Source organism: Anguilla anguilla, chromosome 16 (assembly GCF_013347855.1).
Source record: "Anguilla anguilla isolate fAngAng1 chromosome 16, fAngAng1.pri, whole genome shotgun sequence".
Taxonomy (NCBI): domain Eukaryota; kingdom Metazoa; phylum Chordata; class Actinopteri; order Anguilliformes; family Anguillidae; genus Anguilla; species Anguilla anguilla.
This window is the reverse complement of record NC_049216.1, coordinates 421865-435351: the sequence shown is the minus strand read 5'-3', so window position 1 is coordinate 435351 and position 13487 is coordinate 421865. Positions and strand designations below refer to the sequence as shown.

Below are 13487 nucleotides of genomic sequence, written 5' to 3'. Positions count from 1 at the left end.
TAACCAACCATAAAATTCTGATTTATGCCTCAGAGTCAAACTCTTAAAGAATATAAAAACACCCTAAAACAGAAAAAACAAAAATACATAAATACAACTCTGAGTGATATTGAAGAATCAGTTAATCAAAACCAGCACAGCACAGCAAAACAACACAAATTAGCCATTAATGATGGAGCCATCTGGAAACAATATTTTGTGAAATCAGTCAAAAACGCACCATACTGTTATTAATGAACACCTAAACAAATTGGAATCAACCATCAAGGATAATCAAAACCCACTGGATAAACCAATCTCCCACAAAGAACTAACCGAAAAGCTCCAGTCTCTAAAATAAAAAAAAATCATGTGATCTTGATGGCAGTGAATGCTTTAAAAGAAGAAGCCCGAAGAGCACTCTATGCTATAAAAAGAAAACTTCAAAAAATTGTTATACCAATTAAAATCTGGTAAAAAATCGTTGGTAGTGTTATTCAGCCAATTGTACTGTATGGAAGTAAGGTATGGGGTCCACTCAGCCAGTAGAACTATTCCAAATGGGACAAGCATCCAATAGAGACCCTGCATGTAGAATTTTGTGGAAACATCCTACAGGTACAAAGGAAAACACCAAATAATGCATGCAGGGCAGAATTAGGGCATTATCCGTTAATGATTCACAGCCAAAAAAGAGCATTAAATTCTGGATGCACCTCAATTCAAGTCTTCAAGACACATTGAAATCTAAGGCAATGAAAGCCCAAGAGTTAAGTCATGAAAAGAGTCCCCTCAGTCAGCTGGTAATGAAGCTGACTAACCCATTACATTACAGGCATTTAGCAGACGCTTTTATCCAGAGCGACTTACACAACTTTTACATAGCATTTTACATTGTATCCATTTATACTGAAGCAATTCTGGGTAAGTACCTTGCTCAAGGGTACAACGGCAGTGTCCTTACTTGGGAATCGAACCTGCAACCTTTCGGTTACAAACCCAGTTCCTTACCCACTGTGCTACACTCCATCCTGTGCTACACTCCATTAACCCAACTAACGCAAATCACAGACCAGCTTCATACCAGCACTGCTTACCAACAAATCAAAGTAAACCAAGGAATAAAACAGACCAAAATCTCTTATCTGGAATATTGGGATAATGTAACCAAAACACAAAACAAACTAGATTGTTATCGGACCCTAAAAAGAGACTACAAATTGGCTGAGTATCTCTTCTCTGTCAGAGATACAAAGGAGAGGCAGATCCTGACCAAGTACAGGTTCAGTGACAAGGTATATGTGGTCACTAAGACAGGAGAGGTGGAAACAGAGATGCACTTTCTCCTACATTGTGAAAAATATTCAGAAATTAGGACACATTACTTCAAAAAATGTTCTCTAATTATAAAGGACTTCCTTTCCCAAACAAATGAGAAAAAAATGCAAATCCTGCTAGGAGAAAGGCCAACAGCTCCACTTGCAGCAAAGTACATCTCGGCCTGCCATAATCTGAGGGACACTGGTTGACAACCACAAATATATTTATTTCAATTATGAATGAATTTATATATTTTTTTCCCCATTTTCTTTTTTCTACATTTTATTATATAGCCTACTCACTGTGGCCATTACCACACTGTTAATTGCATCGTTGTCGTTACCACAATGTTGTTTGTATTTCATGTTGTTTGTATTCCTATTCCTGTTTCTGTATGTACGCTTTGGCAATATGTACAAATGTATTTCATGCCAATAAAGCATTTTGAATTTGAATTTGAATTTGAGTCCTTTAGGTGCCTTTTTGCAAACTTCAAGCAGGCTGTCATGTGCCTTTTACTGAGGAGTGGCTTCCATCTGGCCACTCTACCATAAAGGCCTGATTGGTGGAGTGCTGCAGAGATGGTTGTCCTAATGGAAGGTTCTCCCATATCCACAGAGGAACTCTGGAGCTCTTTCAGAGTGACCATTGGGTTCTTGGTCACCTCCCTGATCAAGGCCCTTCTCCCCAGACTGCTCAGTTTGGCAGGGACAGCCGGCTCTAAGAAAAGTCCTGGTGGTTCCAAACCTCTTTTATTTAAGAATGATGGAGGCCACTGTGTTCTTCAGGACCTTCAATGCTGTTGAAATGGTTTTGTACCCTTCCCCAGATCTGAACCTCGACACAATCCTGTCTCAGAGGTCCACGGACAATTGATTCAACTTCATGGCTTGGTTTTTGCTCTGACATGCACTTGCCAACTGTGGGACCTTATATAGAGAGGAGTGTGCCTTTCCAAATAATGTCCAATCAACTGAATTTACCACAGGTGTACTCCAAGCCAGTTGTAAAAACATCTCAAGTATGATCCATCTAGACAGGATGCAGCTGAGCTCAATTTTAAGTGTCATAGCAAAGGTCTGAATATTTATGTAAATGTGAAATTTCAGTTTTTTATTTTTAATAAATTTGCAAAAAATTTCTAAAAACCTGTTTTCACTGTCATTATGGGGTATTATGTGTAGATTGATGAGAATAGCAATTAATTTTATCAATTTTAGAATAAGGATGTAACATAACACAATGTGGAAAAAGTGAAAGGGTCTGAATACTTTCCAAAGGCACTGTATTTCTGGTATCATAGCGACAAGTTTCCCAGGCAACAAACAACAAAGAGGTTGACTTGTGTTTCAGAACAGCGTCCAGCAGGGGCATCCAAGCACAAATGATTGTTGATTCTCAAATGTTATTTTTGGCATTAAAAAAAGAGAAGATTTTGTCAGTCTGCTAGCAATTATACAAAAAATACTGAACATGGAAAACAAAGTGCAATTATATTGTATCTGACAGGCAAATGAAAACCAGTTATTTGAATACAAATAAGCAATAGACATTTTCCTTCTGATTGATAGGATAAAATCGAAGCTGACCATTAGTGGTTCTTATTGGCTAATTCATTGGCAGATGCCGATGGTTGGCCGATACATAGGTGCATCCTTAACTAATTTGATAATGGCTTTAAAAAGAATCAGTATAAATCAGTATAAAATATCAGCCAAGCATTTTGTGATGGTATTCATTACACTGACAGTGGAAAACATTGGATAATTTTGTAAATTACTGGTTTTGCACTTTGCACTTTGATTTACCGGACTAGCACAGGTTACCTGAGAAGGTGAGACGTGTCACTGTGAGCTCCCACGGTTTCCCGCAGTTTTATCTATTTTACCTATTCTATTTTACTATTTTACTTCTTATTTTCATTTTATCATTTTATTTAATTTTTATTTTCTTAGCCTTTTCAGTCTTTCACTCGTACATTCTACGGATTGCCGTAAATTCAAGTTCGAGAGAAACGAGCGCAGAGACTGGTTTGCATCGGGTAAAACACCCTTTTTCAGCCAGAAAGAAGCAGGTCTGTCATGCCAACACTCACCTCCCCTCCGGAATGTGCGAACTGTTCCAAGCTGAGCCAAAAGATCGCTGAGCTCGAGGGTAGAGTATCTGTCCTCCATCAAATAAGGGATGACAAACAGCTGCTTGACTCCTGGGTAGCGGCTGCTGCTCCCATGATCACTGGAGGATTAGAGACCACTACACTGGATCCTGGGCCGTGCACTGCCCCATCCCAAACAGCAGAGTCCTGGCTGCATCTGAACGCTGGACTGTAGCCCGTGGGTCAAAAGGCGGTCGAAAAGCGCCCCTCCATTTCCCCTCCACCAAACTTTATCCAGCTAGTACATGCTTTTATTAATAGCAGGCTTGATTATAGTAATGCTTTTTTTTTCTGGTCTCCCCAAAAAACTATTGGTCGATTACAACTCATACAAAATGCAGCAGCACGAGTTCTGACCAGGACTAGGAAGACAGCACATTACACCTATTTTTAAATCTTTACATTGGCATCCTGTCAGTTTTAGAATTGATTTTAAAATTATTTTATTAGTTTACAAATCCCTAAATGGTTCAGCACCTAAGTTCATGTCTGACATGCTTCAGAAGTATGAACCCACCAGGTCCCTCAGATCCTCTGGTACCAGCCTTCTGGTTGTTCCAAAAGTAAGGACTAAAAAGGCTGGGGAACACAGAAACAGTAGATGGTTTTAAAAACATACCTCTTTAGCATGGCCTTCACATAGAATGCTCTTATATGCCCCCGATTTTTAAACTTTTAAAATTTAAAATTTAACATTTTGAATTTTACATTTTTAAATTTAATTTTATTTATTTTATTTTGTTTTATTTAGCTCTCTCAGTATAATGTTTTTGGTATCTCTATTTGTATTGTTTTCTATTTTTTCCACTGTAACACCAATTACTTCTTTCTTATTTTTATGTACAGCACATTGAGCTGCACCACTTGTATGAAATGTGCTCTATAAATAAAATTTGAAAAATAAATTTGAAACCTTTTTGTTCTTGAACTGCACAGACCATAGTTGTGTTCTTTGATAAAACAGTTTTCCCAATTCAAAGATTGTCATATAAACCTTGATGTTCAAGGAATTATTGTGCTACAACCCTGCGTTGTATGTTAGGTACTGTAAAAAACCATGTTGGACAACGTCAAACTGACATCGAACTGAAATGTTTTGGCTTTAAGCTAGTGATGAATACCATTTCATAGCCAAAAGCAAGTAGATTATCAGAAAATATTTTGCTTATTATGATAGCAATTTCTTATGTCATAAACCCTCTCCAGACAACTGTGCACAAGGTTAAATACATGCAATGGAGTCTATCATAATACAAGAAAGACACAAAAAGCAAGACCGTGTGTCTATAAAATTGGTGTGTGGGATATCTAGTTTCTAGATTGCTGCCTTTGAGAAACAGACAATATAATTTGAGCAGGCAATATAACCAGCTCTGTGACCATAAGCAGGTGTCTGTCTTCCTTACCCTCACAGACAGGGAAAGGAATGTATTTGGGGCATTAGGGCCACGCTGGAGCTAGTTTAAATGTAAATAAACCAGGGGTGTTCTGAAGAGTTTCCTCTCCTTAGAAAGTTTTATGACTTTACCCCCCTCCAGAAGAGACACAGGACATCCAAACTATGGACTCAGAAACCCAGGTGGCGAAGGAATGCTAAAAACATCCTTTTTTGAATGTGATCTGTAACAGTTAATCAAAATCCTTGATTGAAAATCTTAAGTTATATATGGATAATGATTGTTGAGACCCAATAGTTGAAATATACATTTTTAGAACCAGTTCCAGTTCAAGGAGAAACCAACATAGTATGATTTGGTTTTGTTACATGGAAAATAAGTAAGAAGTTTTTACTTTTGATACATTTTTGACTACACTCAGTATTCAGAGTTCTGGAAGTTAAAATGAGGGTGTTATCTGGTTAAAACTGCTGGATTCAGAACTTAAAAAGTTTACTCAATCCTCACTGTTTTGACATGAGCTTCAGCATTGATCACTGTCATTCTCTGCAATAAAGACACATGAGGATTACTAGGACCCATTATTTGCAGTATGTACTCTATATGCAAAAACACTGCTACTTAGGTGCATCATATTCATATCACTACTGTAACATCTCACTGTAATACTGTAATGATATAAAATTACACCAACATGAATGGTAAATGGACTGCATTTATATAGCGCTTCACAATTGATGCCTCTCATTCGCCAGAGCAGTTAGGGGTCTTGCTCAAGGACACTTCGACACGCCCAGGGCAGGGTTTGAACCGGCAACCCTCCGACTGCCAGCCAATCGGTCTTACCTCCTGAGCTATGTCGCCCCCTATGACATGACATTGCCGTAATGTCATTAAAATATGTTTTGCAGTAAATTATCGACTTATCTCTGTTCAGACCAAAAACTCTTATTAGAGGCCACTGTTGACCTTTTTAAGTTTGGCTGTACAATCCTTCCAGCTTCTCCCATTGTTATGCCTGGATTTATGACATGGTCAATCACCGTGGCTCCAATTTAATTAGACACAGTAGTATTTTTGCTACAGTACCTGCTTGATCACAACCTCAGCCACAACCCGTCCATCAATGCCAACTGCTCATTGCTCCAGGTTGTCAGAAACTGCCATACAGGCTTTCTAACAGCCTTTTATTCAGTGCTGAAGGGATTACCAATCGTGTTATAATGCGACTCACCTGGGCAATGTTGTTTGAAGTGATGAGACAGGTTTGCAAACATGCTGACTTTATTTAATAATCAACATGTCGAGCAATAAGCATTGGAACATTGTACATGAGGTGACTGTATTAGAAAACTTAGTGTATGATTTAGAGTTTTGCACTTTGTATGTTGGTAGAGCAATTTGTGACCCTGATTTTGGCTAGTGGTCTAATCCATTCAACTGATGTGCAGCAGATCCAGGTTCAAACCTACAGGAAAACCATTTCTGTGAGAGGTAACATAAACATACCAGCTCAATAGAAAAGCAGTGACAAAATGTACTGAATTGTGGTTAAACTACAGTAACAGAAGCAGCTACTCACACGCATAACTTGTGTTTCTTATAATGGATTTAATTTGCACTAATGTAGATGAATGTCACTGCTTCAGCCGTGAAGATAAACATAATCCCATATGGAATATGAAATAAGTACTATTGTGTCACAGGAGTTCAATACATCACACAATAATAAATCAGAACAGCAAATCATTTTATATTTGTAGAATTCAGGTTTAATCGCTGAAGATATTTTTTTTTTAAAACAGCAACAGGATCAAACAAAGCAATTATGACACAATAAATAAGGGAACTCAACCTATTGTTTATAATAATGAAAAGAAATGACACTGCAGTGATCATACTGCATTCTCCCTATCAGCTGTATTTTCCCATAGAAAATTTCACATTGCAACTCTGAAAGCAGCTGTAAAAGCAGCTGTAAAAACTAGTAAAATTAACTGGAGGAGTTTGACACTGGCTTTTTTTATACAAACATGCAGATACAGGAAACTGAAGTATTACTTCAATAGCATTTTACCCTGCCGTCAACATGACACTCTTATTATTATTTTCATGTTTTAATAATTAAAAGTACATAAATACATCTTGAATATTCACTATATAGTTTAAAATATACCTTATAATATATTATAATTTTGTATGTGCATGTGTGAGTGCACTGCTGTGTGTGTACAGTACGTGTGGGTGAATATGAGAGTGTGTGTTTGTGGGTGTGTGAGACAGTGGGCTCTGTTTTCAGGCTGGCGCATGGCATGCTGCGAGCCATCGTACTGACGGAATGGTATTTTGACGTGCCTGAGCAGTTTGGTAATTTCGGGACTTGCCGTGCACCGAAGTGGGAGGGGAGCGGCTGTCGGGGGTGTGCCGGTCAATTTCAGTCAATTTCAGTCCATTTCAGTCCATTTCAGTCAATTTCAGCCTGACGTTTGTGCCATTCGCCACCCGCCTGCCCAGACCATGTCTATGGAGTATGACGCAGGCCATCGTCCAGCGGATTGCTAATTTACCATGCAATGCGAGCATGTTTTACAATCTATTCAAAAGCCAATCAACAGTATTCATGGATCATATGCTGTCTAATTTGATTTTGATATAAATCCTAGAAGCTGGAAAAATGCATACTTTTAATTTATTGTTCATTGTCTTTTTTCTATTTTTATAATTTTAACTGCTGTATTTAAAAAAAAAATTGGTTACTGCAGTTCTTATACTGCGTTGTGCGCCTGTATTTCACTCTTTTTCTTACACCCATCTGTAATGAGAAGAATGACACTAAACTCAACAATCTTTGACAGCAACAGTACTGGTACAAATTCTGGACTGGCTGCCTTTATAAACAGAGTTTGATTATTAATGCAATATTTTACAACAATCTCTCTTTTTGCCATAATAAATGTAATATGTATCAAACATAAAATCAACATAACACAAAAATGTAGAAATAATTATCATTTGCGTGAAACAAGTATTAATCATTACTAATATCTATGTATATGTATTAATTCACACCAACATAATTGAGCAATTGCAAGTCTAACATATCTAATGTATCTTACTGGTGAACATTTTTTAATCAGCTTGTACATTGTCCAGTATTTTGATACATAAAATAATATTCACAGAATGTCATTACCACTTGATTTTGAGAGAGAGTGCGTGTGTGTGTGCATGTGTGGGTGAATATGAGAGAGTGTGTGTGTGTGTGTGTGCATGTGTGTGCGTGTGTGTGTGTGTGTGGATGAATGAGAGAGAGAGAGTGTGTGTGTGTGTGTGTGTGTGTGTGAATGTGAGAGAGTGTGTGTGTGTGTGTGCATGTGTGTGTGTGTGTGAATATGAGAGAGTGTGTGCATGTGTGTGTAGGTGCGTGTGTGTGTAGGTGTGTGTGCATGTGTGTGTATGTGGGTGAATATGAGAGAGTGTGTGTGTGTGTGCATGTGTGTGCGTGTGTGTGTGTGTGTGTGGGTGAATATGAGAGTGTGTGTGTGTGTATGTGAGAGAGTGTGTGTGTGTGTGTGTGCATGTGTGTGTGTGTGAATATGAGAGACTGTGTGCGTGTGTGTGTGTGTGTGTGTGTGTGTGTGCATGTGTGTGTAGGTGCGTGTGTGTGTAGGTGTGTGTGCATGTGTGTGTATGTGGGTGAATATGAGAGTGTGTGTGTAGGTGTGTGTGCATGTGCGTGTATGTGGGTGAATATGAGAGTGTGTGTGTGTGTGTGCATGTGTGTGTAGGTGTGTGTGCGTGTGTGTGCGTGTGTGTGTGAATATGACAGAGTGTGTGTGTGTTTTTCTACTCCACATGGCAGAGGGACACTGAAGAGCCACACACTCTGAATCCAGCACAGAGGAATGTGTGTTGAGTGAAATGTGTGCGGAATCTGTGCAGGAGGGTCAGTGTGTCAGAGTCAGAGATGCTGTAGAAGGACAGAGTGCCGGTCGGACAGTCCAAACACGCTCCTACCCTGTACAGACACACATTTTTACCAGCACCATCATCACCCACTCCTGCTCTGCGATAGGGGGAGGGGGGGGCAGGTATGAGTGTTTGGTTTTTATTGTGCCAGACAGAGTAACTGCGTTTATTGCACTCAAGACTCCAGGAGTTTTTATTCCATCCAAACATACAGTCAGAATCCCGTCCTTTCCTGCTGATTCCTTTGTATGTCACTGCTACTGAAACTTTTCCCCACTCACTCAACTCAGCCTCCCAGTAACAGCGCTCACACACACTGTCTCTGCATAAAACCTGTGGCTCGTATGCAAATCTCTCCGGATGATCAGGAAATGGCTGCTCCCCTATCTCCCATGCGTATGTCGCCTTCCTGTTCCCCTCAGACAGAGACAGGTATCTGTTCGCAGTGTCTGGATCCAGTGTGAGCTGACAGCCGTCTGCACACCAGGGACATTAATGAGATCAATTATCATTATTAATATTCACCTCATTATATGTGAGACAGAGAGAGAGAGCTGTGATAGTACCTGAGAGTTTGTGTATGTGAGATTCTTTCTTACACACACACACACAGTAAAGTGTGTATCTATGTAAAGTGTCCTGTGTTGATACAGACTCACATTTCCTGGGTGCTGGTTTGTTCCTGTTCTTACACACACACATACACAAGAAAGTGTATCTATGGAAAGTGTTTTGTGTTGATATGGACTCACATTTCCTGGGTCCTGGTTTGGTCCTGTTCTGTCCTCCATGGTCCACACTGAAGGAACAGCAGAACAGAGTGAGTGTGAGTGTGTGTGCTATGATCCCCATTGTAAGTTTGTTTACATTGGTCTTAGTCGCGTGTGTTTCGTCCTTCCAGTTCGTCATCTGATTGGTAGTTTGCGGCTCCGGTTACTCTGTTAGAAAAAGCTGCCAATGGAGACTAGCTCTTTGAACTTGTGCTGGGTGTGTTGTGTATAGTGATTGCTTCATTTGAGTGTATTTGACCCTATTTTGTTTGATTCCGATTTCTAGCCCTTCTAGTAGTTTGCTGATTAGATCTCATGTATGACCACTGATTCATTCCCTTCAACACCGATTTTGCCTCAGCCTTTCTAGTTTGTTTTCCCTGTGATTTTTGTGTGTTTGACCATTCACTCTCGTATCCGACTCCGATTCTCGCCTAGCCCCTCTGCTTTGTTTGCTGCTCATGTTTGACGATTTACTCATTCTCGACCTCGACTCCTTTTCTCCTCCGATCACCATGTAGCTACTCAGGTTAGTTTGTGTGTTCCCAGCTGGACTACAAATCCTTCCATCAGGATACTACTTTGTTATTTTTCCTTTATTATTTCTGAAGGTACTCTGGGTGGATATTGTACATTCCGTTTGGGGTAAGCTATTTAGACTTCAGGTTCCAGACGATCGGCTAACTGTCTGAAGCTCAGCGTTCAAAGCTGCCCCGTGCCCAGTACCCTTCAAAGACTTGCCAGCTTTCAGTTAGATTTGCATAGGCAGATAGGTACTTGAGTTACTGGTCAGTCTGCAGTACATTTCTGTTACACATACCCCACTAATTTCCCTTATCATTAAAACATTCAATTGTAACAGTGTGTGTGTTTGTGTGCATGTGTGCTTGTGTGGTGGAGTAAGGAAACTGTACTTACAACAGTGTGAGTGTGTGTGTGTGTGTGTGTGTGTGCGTGAGGTGCAGTGTGGAAACTCTCTGTACTTACAGCAGTGTGAGTGTGTCCAGTTTAGCAGCAGACAGTGCTCTCACTCCTGAGTCTCCTGGGTGATTGTATCTCAGATCCAGCTCTCTCAGGTGTGAGGGGTTTGAACACAGAGCTGAAGCCAGAGAATCACAGCCTCTCTGTGTGACTCTACAGCCTGACAGCCTGCAGAGAGAAAGACACACACACCTTACATTAATATAAACTAACAAGGCTGTGTGTCAAACACATAGCAGTGTGTTAAAAACCATCTACAGCTCAATATAGAATAATAAAACCATTGAATATTAAATATCACTGTTATGCCGACGACACACAACTCTTTCTCTCCTTCTCCCCATCGGACACACAGGTCCCTGCCCGCATCTCCGCTTGCCTGAAGGACATCCAGAGCTGGACGGACAATCAGCACCTGAAGCTCAACCCAGGAAAGATGGAGCTAATCTTCATTCCTGCTCTAACCTCTCCCCTCCTTAATTTTTCCATTTCCCTAGGGGACACCTTAGTGACATCATCACCCTGTGCCAAGAATCTCAGAGTGGTGATGGACAGCAGGTTGTCCCTCTCCAAGAACATTGCAGCGGTAAGCCGGGAGTGCAGATTTTTCCTGTACAACATCCGGAGAATCCACCCCCTTCTCACGACCTACTCAACCCAGCTCCTGGTACAAGCAATGGTACTATCCCGCCTGGACTACTGCAACTCTCTTCTGGCTGGTCTACTGGCATCTGCCATCAGACCCCTGCAACTCATTCAGAATGCTGCAGTTCGACTGGTTTTCAACCTCCCCAGACACTACCATGTCACTCCCCCGCTCACTACCCTCCACTGGCTGCCTGTTATGGCTCGCATCAAATTTAAAACATTGGTCCTAGTTGGTCCTGGTTATGGTTATACACTTTGTTGTACATCGCTCTAGATAAGAGCGTCTGCCAGCATCTGTACAAAAATGCCAAGTTACTCACACATACAAGACATACACTGTCTATAACTCATTCATTCAGACTGCCAAAATCCAGGCCTGCCATTAAAAGTATTGATATCAAAATGACGCCAAGTTATGGTACTACAAACAATATAGGCTATCTTGCTTCACCCAAATTAAATAAGATGTATTCCAAAGCAATGCTACCCAATATTTAAAGTTAAATATTTAAATATCTACTTCAAAGTTACTGCTAGCCGAGCAGCGAAGTGTGCCCTCCAGATGCGAACCATGCACCATAAATTAGCCCATAGTCTTCCTGGTCTTTTTGTGGAATTGAAGAATGGCAGAGTAAAATTATGGCAGTCTGAAAAAGCAAAAGGGACGATTACTAGAATTAACCTGTTATTTTACCCTGACAAAAAGTGCGGAAGGTGATTTCCAGTTTGCTTTTACTGTATCACCAATATAAATTATGCAGAACTACCGCATAGGCCTACCTCACATAACTGTATCAAACGTTTTGAGTCAATTACAACGGGCTAACAAAGAAAATCCGGAAGAAAATATTCAGCAACCGAATTAAACCGTTCAAATGTTTTGGTACGTAATATGCTGTCCCAGCACGAATGCTGAACATTTTATAAAACGAATACTAAAGCAAGAAAAGAACAGAAAAGCACACATGATATAATTCCAAGACGTTGGCAGGCTATAACCAAAAGTAGGCTACTGAGCCGCATAACATACAAGTTTGATTTCAAGTTATTATGAAAATAAATTGGTTTGCGGCTGCAGATTTTTAAAAATGGTGGTTGAAATAAAACACTGCGAGTAGTCGACTAATCAGAAATTTTCAGCACTTGCGCCCCACCCCAAAAGTTCCGGTACTTTTGGAAAGTACTACCCCCCGAGCAGGGACTATAAAATAAAGTCCCTGGAACTTAATTTAGACCCTAGTTCCTGTGGTCGAAATGCACTGAGTTTCTCAAAAGGTTCCTAGTTCCGGGGTAAAGTTCCTGCGGTGGAAACGCGGCTTCCATGTTTGCACCACAGTGGATAAAGTAGGCTGTCCTAGAGTAACTGCAAACAGACTATCAGTGGAAAATGTGGAAGAACTACTGCTGAAACAATACAATCAGGACTTCTCTGAAAGATTCTATGAGGATAAAAGGGAAACGTCACAGGAAGACTGCTAGTTCATGGCCATCGCATCCAGCGCTATAACTTTCAAAAATGGTCATTACTACCTACCACTGCCTTTTCGTAATAAGGATGTCTGAGACATGGATCACCCCAGAGAACACTGCAACCCCTGCTGCCCTCTCCTCTTTCTTTTCATTCTCCCACACTCCCCGACCATCAGGCCGTGGTGGTGGCACTGGTCTTCTAATCTCTCCCTCCTGGAAATACTCAGCCCTATCTCTCTCTGACCTACCCCGATTCAGTTTTGAATACCATTCTGTTTCAATCACCTGTCCAACTAATCTATACATTGTTGTCATTTATCGCCCCCCAGGTCCACTGGGAAACTTCATCGATGAGCTGGATATCCTACTCAGCTCTTTCCCTGAGGACGGCACCCCACTGATCCTGCTTGGAGATTTCAACCTCCACCTGGAAACATCTCAGTCTTCAGCTGTCCTACATCTCCTCCACTCCTTTGACCTCTCCCTACAGTCATCTCCCCCTACCCACAAGGCGGGCAACCTCCTCGACCTGGTTTTTCTGAGGAATAGCCCTTGCACCGATATCACTGTAACCCCTCTGCACACCTCTGACCACCACTTCGTTTCCTTCTCCCTCCCCCTTGCTCCCTCTCACCCTCCTTCTCCCCCCACACCCACTGTATCTGTCCGCCGCAATCTCTGCTCCCTCTCAACCTCCTCTCTTGCTTCATCTGTCACTGCTGCCCTCCCTCCTCTCGAATCCTTCACTACCCTCCCCACTGATTCTGCATCCACCTCCCTACTTTCCTCCCTTACATC

General features: G+C 40.9%; 1 long non-coding RNA gene across 1 annotated transcript; it reads right to left on the bottom strand.

The window, feature by feature from the left end:
• Nucleotides 1-8989: 8989 nt before the first annotated feature.
• LOC118215035 lies at nt 8990-10590 on the bottom strand. Its single transcript, XR_004762756.1, has 3 exons — nt 10578-10590; nt 9573-9619; nt 8990-9296 (listed from the first exon to the last, which is right to left on the bottom strand). It is a non-coding gene; the product is annotated as an uncharacterized LOC118215035 (long non-coding RNA).
• Nucleotides 10591-13487: the final 2897 nt, after the last annotated feature.